General features: G+C 37.2%; 1 protein-coding gene across 3 annotated transcripts in view; it reads left to right on the forward strand.

The window, feature by feature from the left end:
- Positions 1 to 1,162: 1,162 nt before the first annotated feature.
- LOC139935771 (tripartite motif-containing protein 2-like) overlaps positions 1,163 to 12,015 on the forward strand; it is a 33,214-nt gene continuing 22,361 nt past the window's right edge. The window contains exons 1-4 of one of the 3 annotated variants that reach the window (XM_071930345.1): positions 1,163 to 1,803; positions 1,996 to 2,036; positions 5,310 to 5,509; positions 9,099 to 9,195. The gene's annotated coding sequence lies outside the window, so the exon portion shown is untranslated. Of the gene's footprint in view, positions 1,804 to 1,995; positions 2,037 to 3,878; positions 4,017 to 5,309; positions 5,510 to 9,098; positions 9,196 to 12,015 lie in introns of those variants that run through there. The other 2 variants (XM_071930348.1, XM_071930346.1) reach the window with 2 other exon arrangements.

The raw sequence follows: 12,015 nt of genomic DNA on the forward strand, positions 1-12,015 counted from the left end.
ATCATTTGCATTATGAAAACAGCTCTGACATAAGAATATTCAGATGAGGGCAAGTTAAACAGGTGAGTTTTTTTTATTTAACCAAAGCACTTCCACTGCATTAAGGCATTTGAAGTTCAACTTGAAAGGTGGAAGAACTACATGTAAACACTGTTATTGTTTCCATTTTACATGAAACTCTGTTAATGTTGCTGATAATCTTACCTCACAATATCTAATCACACCCACCACAGCCCTCCATGTCAAAGTAACTGTTTCATATGCTGACCAGTCACTAGCAAACGGTTTAAATCTCTAAAGGAAACTAGTTGTAAAACGAAAAGAAGAAAAAAGCCACACAATTTACAGAATGGGAACAGATCACTTGACATGCTTGAGGGTCATCGAGTGACCTGTTTAAAAACATTGAACGAGTGAACATTTAATGTGTCCATATGATCAATTTAACACTACAATAAATGGTGTATGAATGGGTAAAAGGGAAGAAAAGTGAAGATAACAGACTCTGTTATGGCAATTTGAAATGTGAATCGGAAATACTTTTTTAACTATATGAATGCAAACCATTATATCTCTCTGCAGAGCTGTTTGTGTGAAAATCTTATGTTAAAGGGACACACCGGCCGAATTGGGCTATTTGGGCTACAAAATAGACTAAGATATGACTTCAACGGTCTTCCAGGAATGAAGAAGAACAGTCCTTAAAAAAAATCATCAAATTTAGCCGTTTTTGAGCATTTTAAGACAAAAACGCAGGTCGTGTGATTGTTCTAACCAAAAAGTGGTACAAACAATCACGTGACCTTCAACTCTCTTTTTTTTTTACAGCAACCATCTATAAAAACATTATTTATGATTCTACATCCCTAAATTGCGTAAACGGTGAGCCGGTGTGTCCCTTTAAGGTCAGTGACATTTATGGAGAATATGGAAAACAACTGGTGCATGTTTTCCACCATCCTGCAACCTAGGCTGTTTTAAGAGGAATATCAATTCCTACCTTTAGATCATAACAAATGTTTTCTGCTTCTAGCCCCTTACCAAGAGTGGCTTTTTAGCCTTGTTTGGGGTGAACTTGTAAATACAAAAGTGTTAACAAGACGGAATAAAGTTTTGTTCCATTTAGATCCTGGTTGGCAGTTTTTGCCAGGGGGGAAATGGTATGGAAAAGCTGACGCAAAAAATCTCAGTTTAGCTTTTGTGAACCAATTTTCCATTTCAGCAGTTCTACTACTTTAAATTGTTGAGTCTAAAAATACAAAATGCCCCTTGGGGACCTAAGCAAACATGTTCAAAGCTACAGCCGGCTTATCATTAGGTTTTTACAGCTTATCAGAGCGGGATTTCAGGAAATACCATTCACCTTGAAAATATAGTATTTACTTTAACGTGTTTATTATCCTTTTAAAAGCTGACATCCTGATTGTTGTCGGATTAGTTGGATGTTGAACGTTTGTTAGGAAAAAAACTTTGTTCTGGGATAACGAAAGCTTGCTCAGTGAGGGGGCTCTTTACTTCTTTTCATTTTATTCAATAGGAAAAAATATGGGCAGATTCAATCATGTTAGGAGAGTGTAGTAAATATTGACTTTATGTCTGGAGATTTTGCTTTGAAGTTTTAATGAAGTTTATCCTATTTTGGTCTGGTGTTAGTTTTCTACGGTAGGTTATTAAACTGAAATCCGTTCCAGTTTGATGTCCACTGCAGGAAAGAAGGGAACTGTGGCTGACTGGATTTTCTACTCTGAAGTGTTATTGTAGTGGGATGGTTTGAAAGCTGCTGAAGAAAACCTTTCTTGAAAGGTGAATATTTACTTTTTGAAATTGCTAAAATACATTTTTTTCCAGGTAATTATACTCTATTCAATTTAATTCAAAAATGGTTTATTAAAACATGTATCGCAGTATAATTCTGACAGGAATTTTATTATTTGTCTCAAATCCCACATACATTGTATCTTGATTATTTGTTTTTTACTTTGTTATTATTCTTAGTGTACATCAATGCTGCCACAGATGGAAAACTTATTGAAAAGGTGAGAATGATTTATATTATCTTCAATAATGATTGAATTGTCGGGATATAAAATAAAAATAATAATAAACATCTTTATTGTTTTACTTTTGCAATTTACCTGAAGTTTGTATGTGCTTATCTGTGTCTAAAAGATTTCAGCAAAGTACTTGTACATAAATCACATTCCTTTATTCTTGAAACATTGAAGAATTAAGTTAAATTTTGATGAGTAACCCTCAGACCTCATGAAAAAAACTGTGAACTCACATAAGCATTCTCCCTTAAAGGCACTGGACACCTTTGGTAATTGTCAAAGACCATTTTTTTTTACAAATTTTTACTCAATAGGCCATCGAAGTTGCAAGAGAATAATGAACAGATGAAGGAAAAAACTCCCGTTTTGCACAGACTTTCAGATGTCTAAATAAGGCTTCATGCTTGAAGTATTTTAACCTGAGTGAGAAAAACTCAATTTGTTTTCAAAAGGCCGAGAGACTTATTTTTAAAGTATTTTTGAATATTTAGGTTTTAGCATTTGCTATTACTGGGAAGCTAATTTGTTATACAGCATTGCCAGTGTCTGTATAAAACCATGGAGGAACAAAATCCTCCATGATAAAACTAAAGGAAATGTCCCAGGTCAATGCTTGATAGTTTTGACAATACCTGAAAGGGCAGTTAGCTCAAGGACATCTACATGTAACACAGGAAATGTAGACATAAGCTAGTTTCAATGTTGGAAAGCACCCAATTCTTTATATCAAAACTGAAAAAGTTGTTTTAATATTGTACAAATATCAGATGCATGAGAGTGCATTGTCACCACGAGGTGAAATTTTGACTGTTCCATTTTTTCAAGGGCAAGGCCGGGTGAAATGGGATAGCTAGATTTCACCGAGGTATTCTGCGACAATGCACAAACAAAATGCATTCAATATTTATTTTACTATTGACTCTTGTCATTTGAACTTTTTTTTCAAAAGAAAAAAAAAATTGACACGGAAACGCGTCCACCCCAAGTTATGAAAATTCTTTCAAGGGGTTTGATGCCTTTTGTAGATAAGGTTTTTGGCCATGAAATACTCTATTCACTGTGAATGAAGATGTATTTCATATAAAATATCTGTAGAAGTTGCAGCCTCATTATTAGTTGTCAAGCTTTTGAGAATGAAGGTGAAAGTCACATTTTCTGGAGAGTCGCGTAAATCTGTTGTACATGCTAAAATAATTATTCGTGAAATTGTTCGTGAAAAAGCACCTCAGCAAGTAGTATTTTAAGGGAAACTTTCTAGCATCATTATCTACAAACTGTGTAAATTTTAAGTTAATCTGTGGACGTTTATGTCCTAAAAAAATACCCAAACCCTAGGGTGACCCTCAAAACAACAGGACAACTCGTCTACCAGGACAAGACCTTGTTTCGTTTGGATGGGACGAATGGGCGGTGACTGTTGTTTTTGAAGCACCACTGCGAAGAATCGCTGCGTCCCATCAACCTACATATGTATAGGACTCCTACATTTTTAAATGGCACGCATTGCGGCAGACAGATACATGGCAAATGACATGTGATGCATGTTCCACCAATCAAATGACAAGGATCAATGTGTTGGGCTTATATAAATTAATCTATATTGCAAATATAACATGTCTGGCCTTACACTACAAAACAAACACTCCGAAAGCCCTTGATGGTCACACAACCAACTTGGTTATGGTTTCCGATAACGGCTCATCATGAGTAGAGTAGCATCAGTTGATAACATTAGCAAATAGGAAAACCAGCCTTTCCTGTGATTTGTTGATACTCGTGTTAGAGTGGCCTTTAGGAGTTAGTACACAGATTAAAGTATAAAAGACTGATCGCATGTCTATTGTGGGATATGAAAGCACGCATTCAACATGGACTATTTCTCCACTTTTATTATGGTTTCTTTGTATTTTACCGTTTACCGTCTGTTTCTCATTGTCTCAGTCAACTGAGACGCTTCATAACCATGTGAGTTATACTGATATAAGTTTTTAACATAACTTTATTTTTTTTGTTGCCTATTTTTTCCAACTTGGTCCTCCCAAGTCCCTGTACATGTAGTGTTGGGCATTAGTGGCCATAAATATTTTACTTTAGAAATGTTTATCTTTGTTTGCTGATATGTGATATCACTGTAGGATGTTTTTGATGTTACTGTAGATATTGTGCTCAGAATTTCCAGGAACTTTTCTTTTCGTCAAAGGAACACGTTGCCTTGGATCGGTCGAGTTGGTCTTTGAAAAGCGTCCTGTAACCGTTTGTTATAAAATCGATATGGTTAGAAAGATGTTGTAAAAGTAGAATACAATGATCTACACAAATATGCCTCGAAATTGCGTGGTTTTCGTTTTACCTCGTCGACAAACACGGTCGGCCATTTATGGGAGTCAAAACTTTGACTCCCATAAATGGCCGACCGTGTTAGTTCGCGACGTAAAATGAAAACCGTGCAATTTTGAGTGATACTTGTGTGGATCATTATATTCTACTTTTAAAACATCTTTCTAACCATATGCATTTCATAACTAACGGTTTCAAACGCTTTTCATAGACCAACTCGTCCGATCCAAGGCAACGTGTTCCTTTAAGGTGTGTGGGGGCACAATTTTGTGATGTCATTGATGGGTGTTTTTGATGTGACTGTAGATATTATGCTCTGAATCTCCAGAAACTTGTCTTGAGTGGCACCCCCCCCTGCATCTTTCCCCCCCCCCAAAAAAAAAAAAAAACTGAAGCCTTCATGTTAAATTTTCTTAGCTCTCCAATGTTGCAGAAGAAATTTCTTGCGCGTATCTGTGTAAGCAATGAAAGTCTAGTAGGCATGTTGATGTACATGTAAGCACAGAATTCCCTGCTTCCGTAAGCGTCGATTCTTTGTTTACAGTAAGCAGAGCCATGAAATTGGGCCCTTTAAGCACCAACTCAGAGCCATAATTAATGTGGTAAGTACCACAGTGCACAACACTATCTGATGGTTCTGCAGGAAGTAATTGTACATATTTTTTATCTCTGTACATGTATCAGTGCAAAGCGGATACTGACTCCACACACACGTGTAGACCTCTAAGCTCAAGGCAAGATGCTTTAGGCAGCAAGTTTATAATGTACAAATGTACCAGGATAGTAGGGCACATTAACACATATTCTTACATTACATCACCAGACAGTAGCAGTTCACATTACTGTGGGTCAATCCATGGTCACACTGACCAAAGTGTTAATACTCAATGTGATGTGAAACACTCTACCCTCTCTACACAGCAGGCCTGGTGTGGTATAGTTCAGATGTCCAGGGAATGAGCATGGGCCTTGGACCGCAGTCTACATAGTGAACCAGGGAGGTGAGCAGATGTTATGTACTTGAGACTTGTGTCTGCACAGCCAAGCTTGGAATAAGAATACCCTATAGAATAGAGTTAAGAGGCTATCGGATCAGAATTCAAGATTGGAGAGTCTTGAGGGTAAGTTGATCTCTAATCATTTTTGTTGGTAATTTATTAAAGTAGTTCAATTGGATTGTTGGTAAATCATGGATTATGACTGCAAGGGTATTTCTCTTGCATATGCATACTTTACTTTAAGTCACTAAGCAATTCTTTGCTTACACAGGGAGCTTAAAATTTTGCCGCTTACCCTCTGAGCGGATGGTCATGACTGCCAATGTCAAAATTCCATAATAAGCACAGACTGGTATTAATGACAAGACTTGGCTGTAATTGCTAAAAGAGAGATCACTGGGTTGGGCTGTGGGTTTTTATAGCAGCTAGAATAAGATAGCAGAAAACACTCTGTACTTTTTATCAGCAACCTTCTGACATTTGGCTTGTCAACAATTACCTCTCACTCCCATCACAGATTAAGTGGACTATATAGTTATTGGAACTGTAGACTGTGTAGGGATAGATTAACTAACTCAATCACGTTCAATCCTTGCGAATGGAGTTGATTGTTGACATGAAATGTGATTGCTACTGCAGCTAAAGGCTGGACGCAGTGTTTGATGTTGTTCAAGCTCTGGTGTATTATATAGCTCTATGGGTGTATCCCAACATATTGTGTATACATAATAACAAATCTATAATAACAAATCTATGAAAGTTCAGGCTCAATTGGTCATAAGTTGCAAGAGAATAATGAAAGACAAAACACTGTTGTTGCACAAATTTGTGTGCTTTCAGATGCATCCTAGTTAAGACTTCAAGCCTCAAGCCTTCTAACATGTGAGAAATAACCCCTTTTAAAAAAACTCTGTTACTTCAATTGGAGCAGTTTCTTGCAATGTTTGAAATGTTTTAAACCATCAACAGCTCTCCATTGCTTGTTACCAAGTAAGTTTTTATGTTAAAAATTATTTTTAGTAACTGCCAATAGTGTCCAACGCCTTTAAGGTGAGGGCAGGTCTCAATAAACAACCCTAGGGAGTAGAGGTTAAACAACTTTATTGACAAAAGCGAAAGTAATATGCGACTGTCCTGCCTCATTAAAGTAACTGCCAGAATCTGAACACAGATATTGGATTATGAGATATGTTTTAGGATCCAAGAATAATGTGGTCATGGCCATTCTCACAAAACTCATTTTTTTCCAAGGGCAAAAACAAAATGGGAAATCAGATTATAAGGTAGAGAGAATATCATGTCTGATTGCACTCTGTACTCTTTAAGTACAAACTAGCCATATATTTGGATCTCTATAAAACAGGGTACAGTTATAGTTGTTTGGTTTGGTTGGGGTGTTTTTGTTCTTTGATTTGGAAAAAGAAACTTGATCATAATCCAAGATTACCAACAATCCAGATGAACTTGTTTAGAGACTGAACAGAGATTGTTTCATGATTTTTTTCTTATGACCTTGCTGCCCTTTTAAGGATGCAAGTTGGCCTTGTGTCCTATACATGTAGCTCATAGCCTTGCTGGTGTCCTTACACAAAATTATGCTACATTCAAAAACAAAGTAGCCTTTCTCTAAAAATCATAGAATTTGATGCTTGCTATTTTTTGCTTGTATGGGGTGTTGTGGTCAAACGAGCACCAAACTCGAGCTGTTCAGCAGTGTGGGTTCGAGTCCCGGTCGGGTCAGGACACTTGTGTCCCTGAGCAAGACACTTAACTATAATTGCTTCTCTCCACCGAGGGGTAAATGGGTACCTGTGATTGATTTAGCTTCTTAGCACATATTTGCACAGGCAGTAGACTCCCCAGGGAACTGAGGTAATGAATGAAATCATAATGACCCAGTGACCTGAGGTTATAATGTTGGAAGTGCTTTGAGATGTCCTTGGGGTGTTCAAAGCGCGATTTAAAAAACGATTACTATTATTATTAGTTTTTCCTTAAATCACATACGATCCTCCTTGCAGTGTTTTTGTATGCACATCTATTCCTTACTGTAAACTCCTCAGAGAGGCCTTCCCATTTAATGTAATCATCAAATCCCAAACTGGTAGCCTTCCGCATTCTTAAATCAATTGCTCCTCCATCTGTTTAATCAATTTATCCGCATACATACTTCAGTTCATCTTCCCTTCTCTGCCTCATCTCACTTGCTAGTCTTTTAATCCAGTAATGTTGCCAGCAGTCCCACAAATAAAAGAGTAGGGCCTTAACAAAATTTGGAAAATGAGATTGCAGCATTTCTGGACTCGGTTGGAAAGTCAGGCCCTTCCATTGATTACCATATATCCATGTATCTCAAGTGTGCTAAAGAGTAACTTGCAAGTGCTGTCCAATATGTTCCATGTGACTTGAGTTTTAAAGGCACTGGATACCTTTTGCAATTGTCAAAAACTAGTATTCTAACTTGGTGTATCCCAACATAGTGCAAAAATAACATATCTGTGAAAATTTGGGCTAAATTGCTCAAGTCAAGAGAGTAATGAAAGAAAAAACACCCTTGTAGTGTAGCACAAACTTGTGTGCTTTCAAATGCCCCCAAAAGGGTTCAGATCCTGGCCATTTCAGTCACATTATTTGTGTCCTTGAGCAAGGCAGCCAGTAAGAATGTAAATAAAATTAAGCCATCCCCTTCTGATTGTCTTTAAAATACCCTCCTCACCTCTGATGATCGAAAAATGAAAGCTAAATCCTAGGGAGTCTGGTAAGGCCTCATGACACTAAGCACAGACACACCAAGGTGTCAAAGTCAATTTCAGCCAGCTATCATTACATCTATCAGCACAAATTGCCAGAAGCAATTAACCCATGAGTATTTCATACTTAAAATTCTGGATGGAATTAAAGGGATGTTACTTGTTCACTTAAGTTTTACTTTTATGTTCCAGACACATAATACTAATAATACCAACTCTTATATAGCACAATTCCAAAGAAATGATCATGGCACTTTGAACATTATTACCCCAGTTAGTATACTGTTTATTTTATTCCTCATGTACGTACATGTTATGCCATCTCGACTGGAGTTATAAGGCTGAATGAGTTCAGAATTGCTAAGCAGAATTTACCCTGTTGACTCAGCCATTAGAACTTGAGTCCAATGCACAAAACTGTTAGGCCCAACCATGCCACTGTGTGTCTTAAAAGTAACCTGTGAAGTAACACCGCAATTGGTTCTCCTAGTTATCAGATAATAAAATACAAACACATTTAATACTATTTATTTTTATGGGGATGAATGAAACCAAGTAAAAGAGCTAGCCTGCCTGTACAAATGATGCAGTCAGCCACTTTTTGTTCCCTGTTTGAATGAAGAATTATCGTTTTAATAAACTGAACTTGAACCTGTGACCTCTGGATTCATGTGCGGGTGCTCTACCAACTGAGATATATGAGCCCTAATGTTAACAGTCACCCTATTTTTGGCAATTACTTTGTATGGGGGTGCAAGTCAGAAGCTATTCAACCCGTAACTGCTGTATAGCCAGGGATCACATTCAAGTCTACATTTCAGTACCGTAGACAAGTTCACCTCGATTCAACCTAGGAGGGGGAGCAGAGGGATCACCTGAAGGGGATGCGACATACAGAGCATACACTGTAACATTAGTGTATTCACCCCATAAGCAATAATCCTATTTCTTTTTCCTGCCAGATCTTCTGGTATGATTTGATAATCCCCTGCTTCAATGATGCTAGGTTTGAAGTTTCAGATGAGATGAGATGAGGCCATTTTTCTACTCTGCTGAAAGGTAATGTGTGTTTTAATTGAATCTGTTAGTTAAACCACGCTTAGACATACATTGCACCCTCATATTTATCTGAACTCATCCAGCCTTATAACTCCAGTCGAGCTGGTCTTCGTTGAGTAAGTAAACATTTTTTGACTGCACCAAGATCTTATCGCTCTTGGGAGACAGATCTTTCCATACTGCTTCCCCTTCCATTGGAACTGCCTTTCTCGCAACATTCGCTCTGATTCTACCCTAAACTCCCTTAAAACCCACCTCCTGGCAATTACCTACAATGGAACAGTTTAATTTATACGTTTTGTTTTTCTGTTAAATGTTCCTTTTTGTTGTGCCTTTGTTCATGAGACCCTACTTGTTAAGTAGATATGTAGCACTATACAAATGTTATATTATTATTAGTTTGCATAGATTTTCTTCTAGAGAAGTATTAATAGAGAGGGGTTGTTGGTCTGCTTTTGTTTTCTTCTTAAATCTGGTTTTCGAGCACTGTGTTTCTTGCTTCAAGAATTTCTAGTTTCCTCTGGAAAATTGTGATTAAATAGCCTGATAAGTCTATTAAAGCCTATATACCACATGAACAAGTAAGGCCTGGCCTTTTACTCGAAATTGTTGTCCTACTTTTTCCCAATGAACAAATATCATGTCCGTAATAAACTTTTGTATAAAAAGAAAATCCTGCTAAAGTTGTGTGCACAAAGTCAACAGATTGTCATCAAGTCTGGCTCTGCCGGCCGGCTTTCATTTGTCGGCAACCTTTATGCTGAGCTAGTGCTCTTGGAGTATTGGTTCAGGAGTATGTTATTTACATAGCTTTAATGAACGTCTGAAGTGACTTGCGATGGATTGGATGGCTATATGCTTATCTTGTCCTCTTTGGTTCATTTAATGGTCAACTAGGAGTTCAAAGCAGAGATGTATATTTTTAGGATTGACTCTGAAGGCTGTTGGCAGAGATACAAATTATGTTGCTGGCTCTGTAGAACTTTGAAGCCTTAAAATAATACGGGTAATGAAATCAAATGCCGAAGGAATGTAGAGGAAATACACAACAAAATTAGTAGTTTGGGGGACAAAATTATATAAGAATATAAATTTTTAAAGGAAAGGATGTGGCTCTCAAGGAAGATGGCAACGAGGATGATTAACTTGTATTTTTAGTTAGCTTGGCCCAACACATATTTGATTTAAGGCATAGCATGATGAGGTATCAATATTTATTTGGTTCGGGGTAACACCATGTGTGTATCTTCATTTACTTGCTAGGTAGATCATGTCCTTTTGAGAAGTATTGGGGGGGGGGTAGTAGATTTATGGAATTCAGGAGACTTCTCAGAACTTCATAGTTCAGAAAAGAACTGTCTGTTTTTTTTGCGGACCAACATGTTGTCCAAGCTGACTAGACTGTTGAGCTCATGAAACCAGCTTACAATCGTATATCTGTCACCACCACTGCAATTTGTTGGTGAATAAATACAAATTTGTAATAAACACTCTAGATCTGTTAAAGTTTGATATTTAAAATAAACAAAGTAAATCTGCCGGGACATTGGGGTTGAAAAGGTTGAGTTCCAAAGTCAAGGGGAAGGTCGAGGAGTCCTAAATATATCAGAGTGACATTTTCCATAACTGCCATAAACAACTAGGACAAGTAGGGATGGGAGCAAATACAATGTGTAGTTTTTGAACCTGGGATAACATTAATTTATAAACAACACAAAGAACTTTGTATTTGAGGTTGTTATACTATTTGGGATTAGATTTCCATTTAAAATGGACCTAACTTCTTTCTTAAATAGGTCCACATGAACATACCCCCCACACAAAAAAACCCAACCCCAAAACACCTGGGATTTCTTGAGCAAGAAAGTTTGCTCTTTCAAAGTTTTTCCAATTTTAAAATATGTGCGTAATAAAAATGTACAAATCCAATTTTAAAATGTTAACATAAAGTATTATCTTCTTAAAGGCATTGGACACTATTGGTAGTTACTCAAAACAATTATTAGCATAAAACCTTAGTTGATTCACTTCAATTTGATCCATTCAGTTCACCATACTTTCTCTTACAAATCTCACACAATGTACTTTTGTATCATCAATCGAACAGGATACCAAATACTTGATATTGGTCAGGAAAAAACCCCCACTTTTACAAAACAAATAAATAATGTTAATTCATTCATTGAAAATGATTCATAGGCCCTGAAGGGGCTTGCCATTAGTGATGAATCCCTTGAGTCCTATCTGTGTGGATTTTCTTTTGCTTCTCAAATCGTGGAACATTTTCTCTCCATCATATTTACACAGCCGATAAGATTGTAGAACGTGTGTCATGTCGGCCTACAAAGCGCAAACATGCGTGGTTTATTCGCTAATGAAGTGTAAAATGAGTCGCAATTGGATTGAATAATAACAGGCTGCAAAATATGTTTGTCATATTCGTCAGGAATCTGAGAATGTGTTGGATTTGAATGGACATCATGTCTTCATCCTCTGTCCCCCTACGCGATGTTTACTCAGGCTCGTTGGGCTGTCCCAGATTGCCTTACAATGTCGGCACTTATTAAACATCTTTCCTTCCTACGAAAATAAAATAAAATAGCTAAGCATAAAGTATAAGTTTCTGCATGGGGGGGGGGTAGTTATCAGGGAATGTAGGAGGGTGTGACAGTGACATTCCAAAAGTAATTTGTCAATGACAGGTGGACTAAAATTGATATAAATTGGCAAAACAAGGTTTGTCGATTTGCAAGTTAACGCTCAAGGTGCTTTAACTAGCAGCATTTTTTACCAAGGCATGTGGGACTACCTTTGAGTTAT

This window comes from Asterias amurensis, chromosome 4, assembly GCF_032118995.1.
Source record: "Asterias amurensis chromosome 4, ASM3211899v1".
Classification (NCBI taxonomy): Eukaryota; Metazoa; Echinodermata; class Asteroidea; order Forcipulatida; family Asteriidae; genus Asterias; species Asterias amurensis.